Here is a 20,343-nt window from a genome sequence, read left to right as displayed (position 1 = left end):
CCCAGTGTGAGTGCCAAGCTTTCATTTCGTACGCACAGGACAAACATGCCGCAGTTGAGGCCACATTTGTATTTGCAATCAAGTGAGGGCATTTGCTGCGACTCGTGAGTCAATCTAGAAGACAATGGTACAGCAAGAGTGGTAAACAGAACCATGACTGTTTGAACACTCCAATCTTGGTGTCTTATCTGGAATACTACACAGTCTGGCTAAGGCATACCATTAGGATCAGAAACCCCATTGTATTCTCCGAGATTACAAAAAAAAATCCTTTAAACTTGAGTTAAGTACAAATAAAACAAGTAGCACATTTTTTGGCAGATGATCACCGCATAATGACAACGCTATACAATTGCTCCGAGAAGCGAACGGCATGTAACCAGCGGGAGTTATTGTGTGTCGCTCGTGTGATACTGTCCCTTCCTCGAGGACATTCTGCCTTTAGTGCGAGCCCGTTGCGAGTGAATCGGCGGCGTTCGCGCGCCCCGTCGACAAACTCTACGGTCAGCGCCAAGCGGGGACCGTCCGCTTTGCTCCGTGGCCCAAGTGGGGCGCCAATTGCGCTGTGGCAGCCGTCGCTTGAGGCGCGGACGGAGTTGGAGCGTCGCTCGCAGCGCCAGCAGCGCGTGGCGGCCACCGCTTCCAGCTCCACCTTCGACGTTCACGACTTCGAGTCTCTGGCGACGCGGCAGACGAGAGTCGCGAACGGAGAAAAACACATTTATTTACACACTGCATTTTGTGTTCAGCGCGTTGTCCCCTTTTCCACCGCACCTCCGATTATTATCACGGTTGGCTCACGTATGGTGCGAACGAAGTTCAACGTACATCAGCGTCAAAATCGGAATATGTATTTATACTGGAGGAATCCGATGAGCTATAAAGCTCTTTTTTCACAGCAACAAACTGTACACACATAGCCACGTGTGGGTGGGTGTTCGTGAGACCGCGTTGGTAAAGGTCCCCACGTGGTGACGGACCTTTTTCTTATCTCTAAGCCACGAACAAAGAGCCACTGCCCAGACTGTCACCTGTTTGGTTTCTCTTGACGCCAGTTTTATTAAGGGATGTGTCGAGCTTTCGTTGTTGGGGTCAAAACGCATTTGCAACTGACACGCAGCGCCATCGTTGTCACATTGCTTTTGATTGTTTCAAACGTGTTGGCATCATAATAATAATGCTGCTGCTGTTGTTACAATTAAACACTTTTTTACAACGATAAATAACGACGCGCGATGATGTCCCCGTTGGCTGTTTCCGTCCATTGTGCGTGGTGCGTGCGTCTGTTTCCTGGGGTGGGGGGGGTGCAGGTGATGCCCCCCACCCCCGCTCCCCCAACACTCTGTAGGCCCACTCCCAACCACGCATCACTCCCCCGGACACGCAGAGCCGTGGGCGAATAGGGGAGGCGGTGGGGCGTGTGTGTGTGCAGCCCCTCTAATCCGGAAATGTCCCCGTGGTTCCCACAGGTTTCATTCGTTATTTTTTGTCTTCGCTGTTCTGAAGGACGTAAATAAATCGGTTAAACAGCAACAACAACAAAAAAAAACCACAGCGACTAATGACCCCCCCTCCCCCCCAGGCATGGAAAACTGCTGTCCGTCATAGTGGACAAAATCAAATAAATCCCGCGTCTCGATGGTGACTCTACCATTGGGCCGCACGCTTTTGTTCGCTTGATTTAGCCGTAACATTTTAGGCAAACTACTTGCAATTAATTGTCAACCCACTGCTGGATGAAGATCTATTCGCATCTTGTTGGCCATGCGGGTTGATTGGCCGTACTTCGCTGCACCGGCTATTGCGGCTTGGAGAAGCGTCGGGGGCGGGTGGTTTCAGGACCGGTTAACTTGTTTCTACCACGGTCGCTGAGTGCAGGCCCTAATGGGCAAAACGTCAAGCGGGCAGCAACACAGCGGCCGGGTGCGAAGTTGTGATAGGTTAGTGGCATGCGGTGTAGTGGGTGAGTGGGTGAGTGTGGCCTGCACTGTGGAGGGTGAGCACTGTGGATGAGACGAGACGGTCAGTCTGGTCGAGCGAGTCCTCATCGTGGGAGGAATGTGGCCAATAGTCGGTATATTATACTTCGTGTTATTGTCTACGGTTCAGGATACCTAACAGTACAGGGTTTTTTTACATATATCATAATACACATTCTGGAGTGAGTGTATTACATTACTTTTGTTGGGCAAGTTAACTTTGACCAGAGCACAGACTCACTCACAAAGCAGCAACTCCCTTACGGAGCGAGGACACGGCTGTGAGAAGCCCAAACAGCAGCAAGCAGATGTGTGAGCCAGATAAACATCCCTCCTGAATTCCCACCCTGGGCTCGTGCGTTACAAAACCTTGCGCCACCATGAATGGAAGCGAGAAAAAGAGAGAAGGGGGCTTTCTCAGTACCGAGGCTTTGCGTCATTACAAAACGAGAGAGGGGGCAGCTGCCCAGAGAGGGCTTGCAGGTAGTTGGCACGTGACCAATTTCCTGCCGCACTCATCAAGGCTATTTGTTATTAATTCGCTAATTAATCGCGGTCTCTGACCTGGGGTCGCAGAGTGTGCCGCATTGTAAATGCGGCGACCCGTGTTAGATTCGGGGCCACGACTAATACCAGTGGCGAGTGACATCTGCACAGGTGTTGGGCGCCAGCCTTCGCTAACACGCACTGACCGGCACGGAGTGGGGAAGCCTGCATCCAGCGGTAGATTTGTCAGAAAAAAAGGCTGTCAACAATAATGATGCATCTGACTTATGCCACAATAAAAAACACACACGCGAGTGTGAGTCACTGAATGTTTTTTTTCCAAATGGGACCCAGCAAGTCTGCGTAACGGGGTGCGAACCCAGGTCCTCAGCGGTAGCGGCTCAGCACTCTGACCTCCGAGCCACGCGGCCGCCCCTCTCTCTCTCTCTCTCCGGATGGCTTCCCTGTGACCGGCAGGGTCGCAGCGCCAGTGGAGACACTCGCACGCCGCACAGGAAGAAGCGCCGCGTTCAATTCCCAACTCAGGCGCCTCTCTGCGAGGACATTGAACGTGCTCACATGTTCTGCAATGGGTTCCCTTCGGGGTCTCCGGTTTCCCTCCTATAGCTCAAAAAAATAAACATACAACAGTAATGGTATTGGCCAAAGCATTCCAATACTGAAAATTGTACCTGCAAATTAAATCAATCGAGATAATGTTGTACACAGCAACACCGGCACCCTACTGCCAACAATTGGCACGACGTTCTAAAAAAAAAAGTTCAGAATCATAGATATGTATTTATACTGAAGGAATCCGACGAGCTATAAAGCTACATTTATTCACCTGAGGACGGCTGCATGCGTTGTGGCCGAAACGTCGTGAGAATTATTTTATTATATTTTTTATTTTTTTATTTTTTCATCTCCCTCCTACGTGACTTTACCGAAAGAACCAAGAAGATGAGCTATAAAGCTGTCCGGTAGTTGAGAGTGCGTGAGGCTTCCCTGGGTTAGAGGCGTAATTAGCGATCTTGACTTCTGTGGCTTGAGGCCGTTGCCGTGTTGAGGTCTGTGGTTGCAGCTGCTGCAGCTTCATATTTAGCACGAGTTTCATGGATTCTGCAGCAACGGCTAAAAGGTTATTTATGTATACAACACTTCCTCTAGCCGAGGCGGAGTACGCGAACATAGAGACGCCGTTCGATGTCATTTCACGGTAAGACACACGGCCAGACACGGGATTAGCGAGGTACGCAAATGGCTCACCCTCATGACAATGGGCGATTACTCAGTTACGAAGAGGACGACGAGTGGCTCGCACACAAAACACACACAGCTGTACAAAGACGAGAGCTTGTTGACATTGAGATGAAGCTGGCCCTTGTGCATTACCACTGAGTTCATAAGAACTCACGAGGAAGTGCAATGCGCTGGGGTGGAAGGGAGCGGCAGTGAGGTGTTGGGTAGAGCCCCGCGCCGTGAAGAAAGCACCCAGAGTTCGATTGCTGGTTGTGGTGAACATTAGTGGCGAGTAAAGTGTTACTCCAATTCAAATGTACCCACCATCCAAACTCCGTTTCCAAGACTCTGTAAATGTCAACATTTGCTATATCAGGCCAATAGTCCAGTCGACCCTCATTTATAGCATAAACAAACCTGTCACCATACTTGAAAGTAGCACATCTGCTTTATTATGCATTGTGTTCACTGAAGCACCAGCTAGACGATTGGCATGAATCAACAATTGCATGTGCATATGTCGTGCAACTGACCAGATGGAAGAAATGTAAGATTCTGCAACAAAAAAATCGGACGTAATTAGGGAAAACAACAACAACGTTCGCTCAGACAGTCAACTCAGTGGAGAATGTAACCACATCACTGGTTCAGCTTAATTGCGTGTCCGGTGCCGTTTAACGAGACTCATTTGCATGTTCAAAAAACAGACCGTGGGAAGCAACGTGACCTTGAGGAAGAGGCGCAGCAGCCTCTTTAAATGATCGGAGCGTGGCTCGTCTCCAGTCGCCCATTAATGCAATTAATGCCTATTAATGCAATTAATAGGCATTAATGCAATTAATTGGCATTAATGCAATTAATTGGCATTAATGCAATTAATAGGCCTTAATGCAATTAATAGGCATTAATGCAATTAATAGGCCTTAATGCAATTAATAGGCCTTAATGCAATTAATAGGCCTTAATGCAATTAATAGGCATTAATGCAATTAATAGGCCTTAATGCAATTAATAGGCCTTAATGCAATTAATAGGCCTTAATGCAATTAATAGGCATTAATGCAATTAATAGGCATTAATGCAATTAATAGGCATTAATGCAATTAACAGGCATGCTTTCTCACCTGATGACGGACGCTTGTGTTGCGCCCGAAACGTCGTGATTTATTTTATTTTCTACCTACGTGACGTTACCGAAAGAACCAAAGAGTATGGATTCCTGCAGTCTCGAAAGCTTCAAATCAAGATTAATACAAATAACTCCCAGAAGGCTGTGTGACCAATGGGATGTATGAAACATACTTTTCGTACGTTTTTTACGTGAAGGAGGCATGTTGTCTCATTATTATTATTATTTTGTATGTTCTCCATATCGATGTGAATGATTATTTGGTGCTGTATTATATCGCTTTGCATCGCCTATCGATGAGGGGGCACTTGCCAGCACACATGCGGCAGTCTGCCAGCACTGGTTTAATCGAGCCTGACTACTGACACAATGAATGTCAACATTATTCCACAATTTGCCGAATTAAACCAATGCTGCTGAAACAATCTACTCCCAGAAGGCCGTCTGGAGAGAGAGAGAGAGATATGGGAACGAGGCATCGTCCACCTTTGTATTTTGCAACTGATTTTCTTCACAACGATGCTAACGTGGATTATTCTGTGTTGTATACGATTGAAACCACTTTTGTGATTTTTTTTAGATAATTGTTCCTCATATCTAAAGGAATGTTCATTAATTCGTGAAATGGTTCAAATTGCACTTAATTATCGAGAGACGACTGACTGGACCTTTTGTTATATATAGGCTGTAATAGCCACCACATTACACAGGCACTTTACCGCACATTCCACCCACTGACCGAGTGAAATATAGTTGCATACCATGTAGTGCAAATGTTTAAATGTTTCACCGTATCATTTATTCATTTACTGACACATTATTTTGCTGTGCAGTTGTAGATCATGCATCGCTTTTTGTCATTTGCCATTCCGTCTCATTCACACTGGGGATCATCCGTGGAACACATGAACTCAAACTCTGTGCTTGCCCACCCACTCACCACACTGCAGGTCGCCTCACTCCTCTTTCTGCTTCTTCCCTCGCACTGCTCCACGTTGGAATTCCCTCCTCCTATTCTCTCTGCTCCGAAGCTTGCAAAATAATCTCGCCCGATTCAAGAAACGCGTTCACTCGAATCTCGTACAACGCTGATAGTGCTGCTCCGTGTCTGCTGGCCGTTTGACGTGTTGGGCCTTTATGCCTCTGCTCAGGAACTGCGTTTAAATACATACATCACATTTGCGCATTGTATTCCAATGATTTTACAAGGTTCATATTTAATTCATTATTCGAATGCCACAATGATTTAGGAAAACAGACTGCCAGGAGTGTTCCGAATATCAGATCGCACTCCGTTCCCACTGGATTTCTCCCTCTGGGGTTGTGAGCTCTGGAATCCATAACGCATCACGAAACGTAATGACTTTCTCTCTCTCTCTCTTTGTTTATGTTGTTGTCTGTCTCCCTCCCTCCCCCTCGCTCTCTCTCTCTCTGAGCGTGGAAACCTGAACCTTGGAGCGGCGATCACACCGTGTAGGCACCGCGCGTCCCCCAGCTCCACGCGAAAGCTCCCCACACGCGCCCCACCGCCCCCCCGCCAGCAGCAAACCTGTCCACGGGTCGCCCTCGGGCACCGCAGCGCAGCAGCAGACTGCGTCAGAGGGCGGGCGGTTCGTCATCGTTCGGCGTTGACGCCGCAAGATGCTGCTGCTGCTGCAGTAGACCGCGCGGAATTACAGATTTGCCAAGGCAGCCACGAGGCAGGCCTAAGTTTAGGGTGTCTGTGTGTGTGTGGGGGGCATGACCTCTCTCCCGACAGGGAGCAGTAAACACGGCACGCGTGACACCCACGTGCGCAGCCTGTTTGTCACTTCACTGCTGGATGAGGGCCTCCCCCGACATGTTCTCGGGTTGTGCCGCTTGTTGTTCGGGCACGATATACGACGTTTCGCTCCGTGTACTACAGGAAGCTTCTTCAGGAGCCGATTTATTCTCAATCAGAATCAGAAGATGTATTTATACTGGAAGAATCCGATGAGCTATGAAGCTCTTTTTTCACAGATGTCCAGTTGGGGCGGGTAAGAACGTCACAACAACAAACAGGACAAAAACACGATAGGAGTGCAAAGCACAAGAAAGGTAAACAAATCACCCAAACACAAACAACTTAAACTAAACTATCCCCATCCTTCCAGACAAGGCCCGCTGAGGTATTAACGTATTGTTAAAAAGCGACCTGGCCACAAACGATAGCTCAACAAAGTGTCCTATCATTTGGGCATTTCTAGCAGCAAAATAATCTCAAATGTCTCGCGTCCACCAGTTGTAGCTCGCCGACGAAGATTCGAATCGGTATGTGACGGTAAACCCCATCGCAAACGTAAACATTAAAGCAGGCTGTATTGGAAATATTAGATTTGTAAGTTACAGAAAATTGCGACCGCACGTCGGCCCTCTCGAGCGCGGTGTGGCCTGCGGTCAGCGCTGCCGACCACAGACGCCCTCGCGGCCCGCGCTGGAGCGCGACGCCTCGCGTCCCACGGCGAGTCGCTCCGTGGCAAGGGAGGGAGGGATCTGTGGGATTGTGAAGGCCGAGGTCCGTCGCACGAGGCACAGAGCCCCCCCCCCCCCCCCCCGAAGGGGCAAAACTTACTCCATTCTCTCGCCAAACGGTGGCATTGCCGCGAGAAACGGAGGCAATGAAGCCAACACTGAACGCCAGTAGCGAGGCGCTTACATTTTATAATCGTTTTGGCTGCGATGGTCACCGTAATGATTATTCCACGGCGACAAGCATCACATTAATCCTCCTGAATTATATTCAGCGTGTGTGTGCTTTTCTATACATTGTCATGGGGAGATAATCTGTTTCTGTGGTTAATCCTCTGGTCGTGTGCAATTGTAATTGTGCCCGAATGTGATGGAACTTCCGTTGACGAAAATTTACAAGCCTACAATTGTGTACTAATTAATTACCGCTCTGTGACTCCTGTACCACGGTGGGAGTTCCCTGCCTTTCTCGGCCATTCGATAATTATGTCACCACTCCTCGGGTGTGTTTATTTACATTTGGGTGAACGGTGATGCCTCTAATGGCTGCAAGCTCGGCGTGGACTGAAACGCACACGTTCTCTCTGTATGCCTCGTGCTTTGTGAATGCGTGCAGGGCGAGCTTGGGAAATGGCACCGATGAAATGGACGAATCGTTCCGGTTTTCTCATTCACACGACCCAACACATTTAGACAAAGTCGCAGCAATACAATGTTACCATCGCCATTGAAACTACTAGCAACGAAGCTTTCCAAGTAAAAGTGTGTACGTGCTGTTATTCACATTACCGCAAATTACCTCTCACCCTTCGGCCTCTGCGAGCACCATCGTGGACTATTTTAGATCAGTGCTTCCCCGGTGTTTAATGACATGCCGCTCATTGCTATTCCGCGCCATGCCTTCCGCGCCTGTTGACTTCCCTTCATGCAAGAATCTGTCCTTTGTTGAAAATGTGAAGTGCGCCGTGGGTACGGCGACTCGTATGGTAACGAGGGAATAGCCCCGCGGGGAGGGCGGGTGTGTGTCTGAGACGCAAGATGCCAGATGTGGAGTGTGGGGAGGGGGGATGGATGAGATGCACGCAGGTGAAGAAGCGTCAGTCACCGTCTGCTCAGACAGAGATCCCTGAGCACGAGGTCACGGGCCTGGGAGAAAGGCGCGCGTCTTTACACCACTCTCCAGCAACAAGTATAACGAAGATATGGTTATGACCATGAAAACGCCGTCTCCGGATTATAAGACGCACGCATTCTACCGTGAGTTTAAAGCAAACGTTCAGGGTGCGTGTTGCATTCCGGTATAGGTGATCGTGTGTGTATGTGTGAGGCCAGAACTGTATAATTTCATTGACAGCGGCACAAGTTTGGGGCGCGTATTACTTTCCAGATCGTCTTATATTCCAGAGAATATGGTGCCATTCTGTGGTCATACGATAACTTTTATTTCCGCTAAGTTAGTTTAAGAATAATGAAAGTTCATCGAAACACTCACTAACGCTGCAATGATATTTCCACATTATAATACAGCACTGGTAACATTTAAAATCAGCGCAGTTCATAATTAATTTAATCATGGTGTATAACCGCACGGATGCAGCTTGTTGCATCATTATCCAATTTTAATCAATGAACATAACCACCGGTCCCAGCTATTATGGTACCGATGAAAGTGTAAGCGAGCCATATTAATCACTAATCGGTCGTAATTACTCATAAGGATAATCAAAATATAAAGAGCAATGGCTCATTTTGGTTATCACCGCTTATGGTAATCATGCGCTCATCAATGAGCAATCAAGCATTAATTATAGTGATTACGTTCAGAGTAATTGCCAGCCAAACCATTAAGTTAAATCCAGGGTGGTGGTGGTGAATTTAAACTGTTTTGCTTCCAAAATGCGATCGCGCAGATTAGAAAACGAGCGGAACTCTACTAGGGCTGAACGATTTTGGGGAAAATATCTACTTGCCATTTCGATTTGAAATCGATTAATCGTTCAGCCCTAAACTCTACCAACAAAGGCCCGCAGCGTGTGCTGCGGCTCCTCCACACCTCACGGCAGCCGGGCGCCGCGCGCTCTGCACCCGGCGAGTTCGAGTCACGGCCACAGGCCCCCTGACTTCATCCAGCAGTGGATTGGCAAAGGGCTCTACATTAGTATCTGCTTGTACGTCTTTCCCTACATCTCACGGAGGGTTTCTGTAACCATATCAACGGTAGGCGATCGATTACAGCTCTAGAATATGGTTCAAAGTTCAATTTACATATTTACACAAACAGTACCGTATCCCTGCACTGCCGAGCGGGGATAACTCTGGCGGGGGTAACTGTAGCGGGGTAACTATAGCGGGTAACTGTAGCGGGGTAACTGTAGCGGGGTAACTGTAGCGGGGTAACTTAGCGGGGTAACTGTATCGGGGTAACTCTAGCGGGGTAACTGTAGCGGGGTAACTTAGCGGGGTAACTGTATCGGGGTAACTGTAGCGGGGTAACTGTAGCGGGGTAACTGTAGCGGGGTAACTCTGGCGGGGCAACTTGAGCAAGAAACCCACACAGTGGTGGTGGTGGTGGTCGACACAGAGCGCTGCGTGGTGGAACAGGGGAGCTCGGCGACCTCTTGTGCGTCCACCCTCTGTGCGATTGACCTTTCATCCTCTGCGGTGTAACGAGCCAGAGGTCAACTTCGTCCAGCCGCGGCACGCGCCGCCGCCGTCATCGCAAGCTCCTTTGAGCCGCAATGCTCAATGCTCATTTGAGCAGGAAATCACTTCGGCAGATATTGGCTCCGGATGTGCCCTCGGTATATTCTCGCTCTCTCTCTCTGTGTGTGACCCACAGTCGCGAGGCAGCACGCAGGGATTTGAAGCTCCGAACGCATTTTTTTCCCTTCTCCAGTTCATCGTGGAGCGTTTGTCGAGCCACCTGCTGAATTGTCACGAGACGGCCCCCCGACTGACCCCCCCCCATCTTCCTCACTAAGAGGCTTCTTTGGCTTTGGGCCTGAGGGTTTGAGAGCTGCAGAGCGGCTGCCCACCCCGTGGGGGCCGCCTCCCAGCTACAGCTGGGACCCGATGACTGATTACGTCTCTCAGTGGCATTCGTTTACAGTAACGCCGTATTGATACGAACGACTGCGAACACACGGACGTGCCAATGTTCGGTCTTGTATAGTCTTCATTAAGCACAGCTCTCCCTTGAAGCAACTGTTTTTAATTATTAAGTAAAAAATAAGTTCGTAAAAGATTTATTATCCATGACTGCGCGCTTAAATTGACCAATTATGAATGTCTAATGTCCCTTCATTCTCCCATTTGGGACCAATTTAAATAATTATGAAAACATTATGAAAACTTTAAGTGAGCTATGATAATGAACCACAATTCCTTGTAAGATATGTGCGAAGAAGTTTGTTGCATTTATTTCGTTGTTTTTATATCGACGGAGTCGCGAAGGAAAGGAGCCGTCCAAAACCCAAGCCTTTCAAACTGGGCCCTGCGTTCACGTAAACAAACATTCAATGCGTTTTCTCTGGCAAATATGGCTTTTTTTGTATGCACTTTCTTATTTATTTTAGAGAAAATTATTAAAACATCAATAGGATGGGGAAAAAAAACACTTTCATAAATACTACTGTTATATCAATATTGAGGGTCTCAAAGGGTGTGGGGGCGGTGAGTGGGGGGGGGGGGCGAGTGGGGGGGGGGCGGTGGGTGGGGGGGGCGGTGAGTGGGGGGGGGCGGTGGTTGGAGGGGCGGTGGGTGGGGGGGGACGGTGAGTGGGGGGGGTTGGGGGGGTGCGCGGGGGGGTCATTCTCTCCCATTGCCTTCCCCGGATCCCCCTCTGGTCCTAAGACATCGGTTGAGGTCATCCCGACCGGAGCCTCTGACACGGCCACCGCTTCCTTCCTGCTCATTGATTCCCTCGCGATTGTTGTAAAGGCGACCCAGGACCGGACCTTCAAAGTCCGCTCAGACAATAACACATCATCACCACCACCACATCACCATCGCCGCATCACCATCGCCACCACCGTGTGGATTGAGGTCTTACCCGAGGTTCGGAGCTAAATGTCAACGTTGGGGTCTGATAGCCACGAGAGGGCTTCTCTCCTTTCCTAAAAATGAACTGTTGGAAACGCACGTCCCCGTTCGAGTTCCCAAAACGAAATGAACCCTCACGATTATTTCGTGTTCTGTATTCCAGTTTTCTTGTCAAGCTAATCTGGGGGAGATCCTGCCCGAGGTCAGATGTTAATTGCCAATGGCCAAGAATCGAACTACCCAGGATGATAAGGGCGTAGTGTAAATTCTCCGATAAGCCTATTCCCGACATAACTTTACAACATGAGCACGTTGGACCAAATCACATTGAATGCGCGCAAATCATCAGATCTTGGAAGCTAAGCCGAGTTCTGCCTGTTTAGCAATTGGATGGGAGACCAACAGGGAATAACAGACGCTGTAGACATGGCGAATGCAGCAAAGGATTTTCAAAATCTTGTGTGGAGCTTTGAATGCGAAATAAAAAAAATGCCCAAACCCCTATGCGATACACACACACAGTACCGTATACGTGTATTCTCACACGCACGGGCACACGCCTGCACACGAATGTTACGCAATTAAATTGCATTTTTGTGGCAAAAATGCACTGGCGAAAATCGGCAAGAACATTGTCATCTGCCTTAGGGAAGAATGCGCGGCGTTACTTTAATGGCTTGGCAGACGAAAGGGAGAAAAAGTATTCGGCACAGTGAACCCCTTTAACAAGCAGCGCGTTGCAGAGCGATAAATCGCGAGGGGTCCTGCTGAGTGCCCCAGCTGGCGAGATTACATTCGTGGAAATGTTTAGCTCATCGTGAAACAGGGGCCCGCGTTCCGGACCCACGGCTGACAGAAGAGGCAGCCCCAAAGCATCTCGCACGCAAGTCGCCCCCACTCCATCCACCTCTGCAATGGGAGCCTCGGGTGCGACTCCGCGCAGCACTGCACGGTCCTGTGCCTGCCTGGTTTTGCAAAGCCCCACAGCAGCACCGTGCGTGTGTTTGGTACAACTTTATTGTGCTCCACGCGCGTTTCATCCATAATTTAAAGTAAAATCAACTCTAAGCAAAACTATTTGTAGTTTTGCCGGACAAGGACCACTGAGCTGCACAGCTCTTTTTCAGAAGCGACCTGGCCACACGTGATAGCTCGACGAAGAGGCTTATCGCGTGGACTTTTATAGCAGCCAAATACTCTCAACGAACGTTTCTAAATATGGAGGGAAAAACCAGATGACCCGGAGAAAAATCCACGCGAACATGCAGAGAGACGCACGCAAACTCCCCACGACCTAATTCACTATTATACGTGGCATCATCCAAGGGGGGCTTTGGCAGGACACGTCGTGGCTACAAGGGACGGTGGTGGCGATGGTCAGACTCACGAGCCCAGCTGGCGAGTGCACACCTCGAACGCACCTGCAGTAAGCGGCGTGAGCTGCCAGCGCGGCGCAAATACGTCCACACTCACAGCGAGATGTCATCCACGACAAACACAAACACGTGTCGACAGGTTGTCGTCAACTTGTCAAACACTGGCGCAGGTCCAACATTATTTATTATCCCTTTTACAGTTTCATGCCTGCTTTAAAAGGCTTCGACAAAATCGTTGCTTAATAAAATAGGTTTTACAAGTCGCTCCTTGGCTTAAAATCAACAATAGGATGCACAGAGGACAAGGGGCGTGGTTCTGTTTGACAACCTCTTTACATTCCCAGGAAATTCGCCTGCAAAGGAAATTGTTCAGCTTTGTTTGCCACAGGTGCAACGACTGTTATCGAGCAGTCCGCATTACATAAAACAAATCGGTAATTAGAACATTACGTACAGAAATGGTCCGTGCCGATAAACATCGGGACAGTTGACCAGGAAGCTGTTGTAAACGGTCAAGCAAGCCTGACCGCTGACAACATACCGAGTGTCGAAACCGGTTCTGACTGCTCTTGCATTTGAACCAATACTGCTCATGAAATGCACTTCCCAGAAGGCCAACGGGTCATGTACAAAAAATGTACCAAAAACATGTTTTGTGAAGACGCGAATTGGGTAGGAGGCATCATGAATGTTGTTATACGGTCATTAACGTAGCCTAGTGCGAGACTCGGAAGCCACCAGAGCCACGAGAAACCCTTTCATCTCGGCGGCTGTCAACAGAAACAGTAGCACTCCGGTTCGTGTGCCCTTCAGTGCCATGCGGGCAGCTCCTGCCTGCGTCTGTCTGCACCGACACGAGATTTCGTATCTTCACAGAAAGAAAAAAAACACCGTCGACGGCGACCTGCGGTTCGCTTTCGGTGTGGACGCGTTTGCGGGCGCTGACGCGATGGCTTTGAGACTGCGCTTCAGAAAAAAGTTTATGTGAGAGGGGAGGCAAGAGGACGTCGGAGAATTGACAGCGTAGGTGGAGATGACCAAAGTGAAAACAGCCCCACTGCGTAGGCCTCTGGGACGATGCGCCGCTCGCTCCTCGTCCATTGTGACGAAATGAGGGAGGGGCGTTGTGGGCCGTCGGTGGAGGGACAGACACGTGGAGGAGGTGGAACGTCTGATGATTTATTTTGTTGCTTAAATTCCCCCACAATGTTGATCACGCGCGTTGTGTGCTACCAAGCAAAGCCAGTGGTTTGTGGGACAAAGGGTGGACAAAGCCACTTCGCCAACAAAGTATCACAATAATAACAAGTATTACTAGTTGTTCACCCAGGAAGCCACACTGTGTATTATGTTGAACTTCGTTCGTACCGTACGTAGCCAACTGCGCTAATCGGAGGTTCGGGGGGGGGGGGCATCAAACTAAATACAAAAATCAGTTCTAAAGAAATCAACATTCAACCGAGATGATTGAATTACTCTGACCGGACTGGGTAGAGGAATGCGAGCTCTGAACGTACACAGATGAGGATGGTGCCGTGGTCAGAAGGAAAAGTCGGAGAGCCATTCACGAAACTTGCCCGAGGCGCCCCTGCGGCCTTCTGTGCAGCAGGTGGGCCCAGCTGGTGTCGCCGCAGCAGACAGCAAGTGTGGTGGGAAACGGTCCTGCTGCAATAAACGAGCACGCGGGACAGGCCGTGTCTTTGTGAGTCACGACGATACGAATCCCACCCCCCGTTTGTCAACACCGGGCGAGACGGTGCCATCCGTTCTCAGGAGGCACTTTGAATGGCTCCGTGTTTATTGACTAGATGATTGCGGGAGTGCGTGTTCGATTCATGGCTAACGTGAGTCAGGCAGAGTCGCTGATTTTGATGTTTACCCACAACAGCTCTTCACAGTGGAGGTCCAATTAGAGAGTGCACGCGATGTCAGCTCATCTCCTCCCTCCTCCTCCTCCTCTTGTCCATTGTCCTGGATTCGGTCGATTTAAATGCAGATGGATCCATTGCACGGGCCGCGTGTAATGTGTTTAAATAGGCCGGTGACTTGTATTTGATAATGGGCCATTGAGAAGAGGAGTCTCTTTCTGGGGAGACCGGACGTTAGGTTAGCGCCAGCGAATCAACGAATTCGAATGTGTAAGCAAGACAGCGACAAGAAACCCCCAAAGAGAAATGCACCGTAACAAATAGAGCGCAGATATAACGAAATGCATACTCTTTGGTTCTTTCGGTGAGGTCGCGTAGGTACAAAATAAAATAAATCAGGTGATGACGGACGCTTGTAGGTGATGACGGACGCTTGTGTTGCGCCCGAAACGTCGTGATTTATTTTATTTTATACCTACGTGAATTTACCGAAAGAACCAAAAAGTATAGATTCCTGCAGTAACGATAGCTTCCAATGAGGAATAATGAAATGTTATTATAAAAATTTTAAAATATAGTTTTGACAAAAAAATGTGTGCCTACATATGTTTTTACTTTCTTAAACATTAACGTGATATACCAAATTAGTGACACCAGTTGACTGGAATCTATATCCCCATGAACAGACACTCTACGAGGCCAATCATTACAAGTTGAATTCACTATTATCAATTCTGGCTCCGGAAAGTTCCACTCACTCACAATACAGTGCCACAGACACTGTGGGGACACGTTTATTTATTTCACACGGTATATCTGGCCGTGTAAAGTGTCACGCTCTGTATATCGCACATGGTTCGTCGTACGAAAACAAAGTTGCCACATAAAACGTTTCCTTTGCTGAGGACATTACCGCCTCTCCGAATTGGCAACATCGCGAGCGAACCCAAAACCCTTGATTATGAATTATTATGAGGTACCTATTTGGTTATTGAACATCTTAACACCTGTGGGTTTCTTTTTTTGCCAGAAAGGTTAAAACCTATTTTTTTTTATACTCGAAAAAAAGTCCCAAATAGGTCACGAAGGTCGCTTGACGACGTTTCACCGCAGTGGACAGTGCGGGTTGGCAGTGCCGGATTATCCCGGTAGCACAAGTCGCTACATATGTAGTAGCTACATATGTAGTAGCTACATGTGTATTAGCTACATATGTAGTAGCTACACGTGTAGTAGCTACGGGCCCAGCACTTTCAAGGGCCCCGCGCTAAATGCTTTCAAGCTATCAATTCCGGTTCAGTGATTCTGCACTTGCTCTATTACTATAGTACTATACTGCCTTCAACTTTTACGAACGACTCGGTGTTTAAGGTTAGCGATTTGTCGTAGCTGTGTAGCAAATAAAAAAATACAATTACTTTACTATGCAAGTAAAAAAATTGTGTTTTAATATTTGTCCCTACTGATGTTCACCATGGATGGTAATCTATCTTGGCATTGGCGAGTTGAGAGTGCAGTGCACTCATCGCCATGGAGCAATGATCTCATTCACGATAGAGGAGAATGAGTTCGGTTGTGTGGGCTGACTAGTTGCGAAGTTGTGTCGACCGTAGCTCATGGCAGTGGATTGCAATGAGCTCATGCCGTTGCTGAGGCACGAGTGGTTGGTTTAATTGCATATCTGACTTGATGAAATTGCACCGAAAGTCATCCTATGACTCTATATCTGAACAAAGAGGCTTAGCTCTTTTGACAATCTAAATCAGCCTAAGCCGTCGTAACTATATTTCATGAAGAAATGTACGCAGTGTTTGTTGTTGTAACGTTCTGATTCGCCCCTACTGGACATCTGTAAAGAAACACTCGATAGCTCATCGGATTTGTCCTGCAGTATTAATACTGATTCTGATGTTATGTGGGACCCAACCCGGGGAGAAGCCTGCCTGATGCGATTGTTTACCAAGTCTGCATCATTCCAGCGGCATTGATTCAATACAAAAAAACTTTGAACCGGTTTTGACAATAAGCATCCCATAAGCAGAGTCGGGCCTGCTTAAAACAATGCCAGTGAACTACCAGATGTTCGATATGGCTCGAGCAAGCCTGAATCTGCAGACGAGACACTCAATATCGAAACCAGTGCAGAGTTTACATTGAATCAATGTTACTGAGAAAAAGATCCTACCCGGAGGTGGGTGTGGCCGTCGGGATGTGTACAAAAAAATAATAGTGGGTATGTGGCGGCACAGCTGCGTGAAGGAGGCGTAGAGCGTCTGCTGATTCACCTTGTAACTTGCATTCTGCACGATGCCGCGGACGGTCACATCGCGTGGAGTGCGGCCGGGTGAGCGGGAGGGCACGCGCGCCGTGACGCCGTCCCCCGTGCCGCCCGCATGGCCACGTCGCACACCGCTTATCCGGAATCAACGAGTCCCAGGCAGCGCCGTGCTGATGTTGTCTGAATGCAGCAACTTTGAAGATGCGAGGTCGAGCAGAGCTCGTTCCAGCTGCGTGCAATGAGCACGCGGTGTGCGGCGAGTTGTTTTGAAAATGTCACGTCACGTCCAACACGCGTCTTCGCTTTGGGAAGAAAGAAAAACAAGCAACGTTTATAGAAGTGTAGAGGAGAATGTATTAAATAGCGACAGTTGTATTTGTGCAACCTGTTTTCCCGTGATACTATTTACACCTTCTCATATATAATTCGTTATTTCAAAATGTCAGTATTGTATCATTAACAGTCAACGATCAGCGGCTGGTTGATAACTGTGATTGGATTATTTTTACAATATGTGAAATAATTTCTGAGCACCAGAGGTCAAGGCGTAACAGACCCACAGTCAGTGGTGGAATCCGCGCAATCGTGTTCGGGGCATCAACACGAAATTCCGAAATGCCTCTGCCACGCGGGGCCATTCGAGCTGCAGTGGGAATGCCAGAGGACGTTCATTCTTCAGTTGCCACAATTGGACCCACCTGGCCTAGCAAGTGCTGCTTCAGCACCGGCTCTTCCTGGGTAATAGCGATTGCAGGACAGAACAAAATTGATCCACATGCCAACATAATTTCCTAGGAACAAACGGACAATTGTGTTATGTGTGCCTTCAGCTATAAAACACCTCGAAGGAAATTAAACAAAATCAAAGGGTGAAAGTTATCCATGGCGCGAAAAATGCTCATGGTTTGAATTTAATTAATGAGATTTAGGCCCTGGTATGATGGCTATTTCCCCAGAAATATTTATCCGATTTTGTTAAATTCCAGCTCTGCATTAGACTTTTCCCAATGGATTTAATACGAGTCAGGGAATTATTTAAAAATGTGTTCACGTCAGCAGTCAACGCGTACATGTGTTTCTTGCTCTCATATTCAAGCTACGCATTCACAGTACGTTTCTGCTTATTCCTTTCCAATATGCTGTAAGAAGAAGGCATGTGACCCACAATCACCTTGGGAAAATCAGTGCTACATCTCATCATTCCAATTTCATTCACGGTGCTATTCACATGGAACTACGTGACACATACAAAATATACTCTTTGGTTCTTTCGGTAAAGTCACGGAGGTATAAAATAAAATAAATCACGACGTTTCGGGCGCAACACAAGCGTCCATCATCAGGTGGGAAAGCTACGTCGTGATTTATTTTATTTTATACCTACGTAACTTTAGCGAAATAACCAAAGAGTATGGATTCCTGCAGTCACGAAAGCTTCAAATCAAGACCTACAATATAATTATAAAACAATTCCCATTCAGTTTGTAATGAGCGATTCCATTTACTTCTATAAAATATGAATACACACGATCTTGACCGATATAAATTACACCACTTAAACCAAAACTATGGATTTGTACCTCTTGACCTTTACATTGCATGACGTTGTCTTATCGTTCTGTTATATTTGAATGCTCTTGTATTGCATCCGTTGTAATGCATTTCCGATGACACAGGCCGCCCTGGAGAGGGAGGGGGGTGGCGAGGATTGTCACTTGGTTTTAAATACAACTCCCATCTTTCTGCGTTATAATTGGCATTCGTCGGTGAGTACTCCCACCTGACCAGCGTGCAATAATAATCAACCAATTGCCCTATACAAGAGCCCTAGAGGGTCTTTGGTTTCGGCCAAAACACCCTCTTAGAGCAATGGTTGCCAGCCTCACTGGATCCACAGTCCCACCCTCCAGCCTCAACAATTATTTTCAGACCACTGTGTACCGAAAACATATCAACACCACGTATATTTCCAAATCAAAACGAATCGTCGTATCTGCAACAGTCCCGCAGCCCCGCTTCCCATGGTCCTTGGGATCGCAGGCTGGGAGGCACTGCCGTAGAGGGGCTCTGTAGAGCGGCCTCTAGTGGCGGCCCTGTCGCCATCGGTGGCGTCAGAGAGAAATTCTAGGGCTACACCTTTTGTTAAAAAAAAGCATACATCTCCGGGTTAAAGTGCAGATTTCACAGAGGACTTGGCTTGCAGTCCTGGAGCCGAGGCTGACAAAGACGATGGCAAATAATGGTGAAGTATGCAGCAGCAGCGGCAGTAGCTCTGCATTCCCTTTTATGGAAGTTCTTAAGCTGCTCACAGAGTTCACCTGAGTCCTGTCGGAGAGGCTTACATTCTCTGCCGAATATGTCATTTTTACGGCGAGCTGGGGTATGGTGTACGCATTTTCTCTTTGCAGCTGAAAGATGTGTTTATGTGAGAAGTTAAAGTATAAATACACGGTCGACCCAGTGTAGAGCCCAAGACGCACGCACACGCACAAGCACGCACGCGCAGGCCACACGAGCAACCCCCGTGTGTGCAGGGCATTACCCGTGCAGTTAGGCAGATACACATGCACTCTGACATGAAGATCAGATATGCGGTGAACATTACACATCCAAGTCACAAACACATTATTCATAATAGCAGATATTAGATGATGACGACGATAACAATCGTGATGACGTCGCTTTGTCAAGCCACTGCTGAATGAGGGCCTCCCCGTGCGGGTGTCAATCACGGAGGTCGTTTGTCCACGCGTCATCGCGCTGGTCAGTGCGCGTTGGTGAAGTTGGGCGGAGAGCGGATTTCCACTGCGGGTTTCAGAAACCACCGATGACAGCCGTGGTCGCGAATTGAACTCCGATCACCGGAGTTCAAGTTCTCGACCGCGGCTATGAATGCGGGAAACGGTGGCGTGGCCAGCTCCACGAGCAGACGGCCCGCTTTGGTCTCCCCCCAAAGTCGACGTCCACACACTGCGCCCGACACCAATTTGAGGCCGAGTCGACCTAGGGGAGTCCCAGGACCCAGTTGACCGCCGCCGCTCACCGCGCCTCCACTGCTCACCTGCACATTCCGTAGCGTTCGGCGCCAGTGACAGCATCGCACCTGCAGCAACAGAGGCGGCTCCCGAACGTGGCGCACGCTGTATCCTCGCTCAATGTGGCTGTAACTGTTGGCAAAAGCTGTGGCTAATTAGACCGAGGGTGAAACGCCGCCTTTGTTTAATAATCCCTTAGAGCTCGCATTCCCACCGATGCAATTGAAAATTATTATTTTTCTGTTTCCAAACGTTGAGGCGGCAGTGATTTATTTTTTGCGTGTGCCAGCTCCTTTAAGGTCTGATTTTTTTTTACATTTCCGTCTTTTAAAAAAATCCGGTATTTGAATAACACGTCGACTCCACGTGGGCACAGCTGTACGAACGTTGAACTTATTTCGCACCGTACGTAGCCCGCC

General features: G+C 48.3%; 1 long non-coding RNA gene across 1 annotated transcript; it reads right to left on the bottom strand.

The window, feature by feature from the left end:
- Positions 1–424: 424 nt before the first annotated feature.
- On the bottom strand, positions 425–20,058 carry LOC144932300 (uncharacterized). The gene is made up of 4 exons (XR_013636894.1): positions 19,951–20,058; positions 16,897–17,191; positions 14,261–14,408; positions 425–677 (listed from the first exon to the last, which is right to left on the bottom strand). It is a non-coding gene; the product is annotated as an uncharacterized LOC144932300 (long non-coding RNA).
- Positions 20,059–20,343: the final 285 nt, after the last annotated feature.

Source organism: Lampetra fluviatilis, chromosome 5 (assembly GCF_964198595.1).
Source record: "Lampetra fluviatilis chromosome 5, kcLamFluv1.1, whole genome shotgun sequence".
NCBI classification, from domain to species: Eukaryota; Metazoa; Chordata; class Hyperoartia; order Petromyzontiformes; family Petromyzontidae; genus Lampetra; species Lampetra fluviatilis.
The sequence above is the reverse complement of the archived record's forward strand: the minus strand, read 5'-3'. Positions and strand labels throughout refer to the sequence as shown.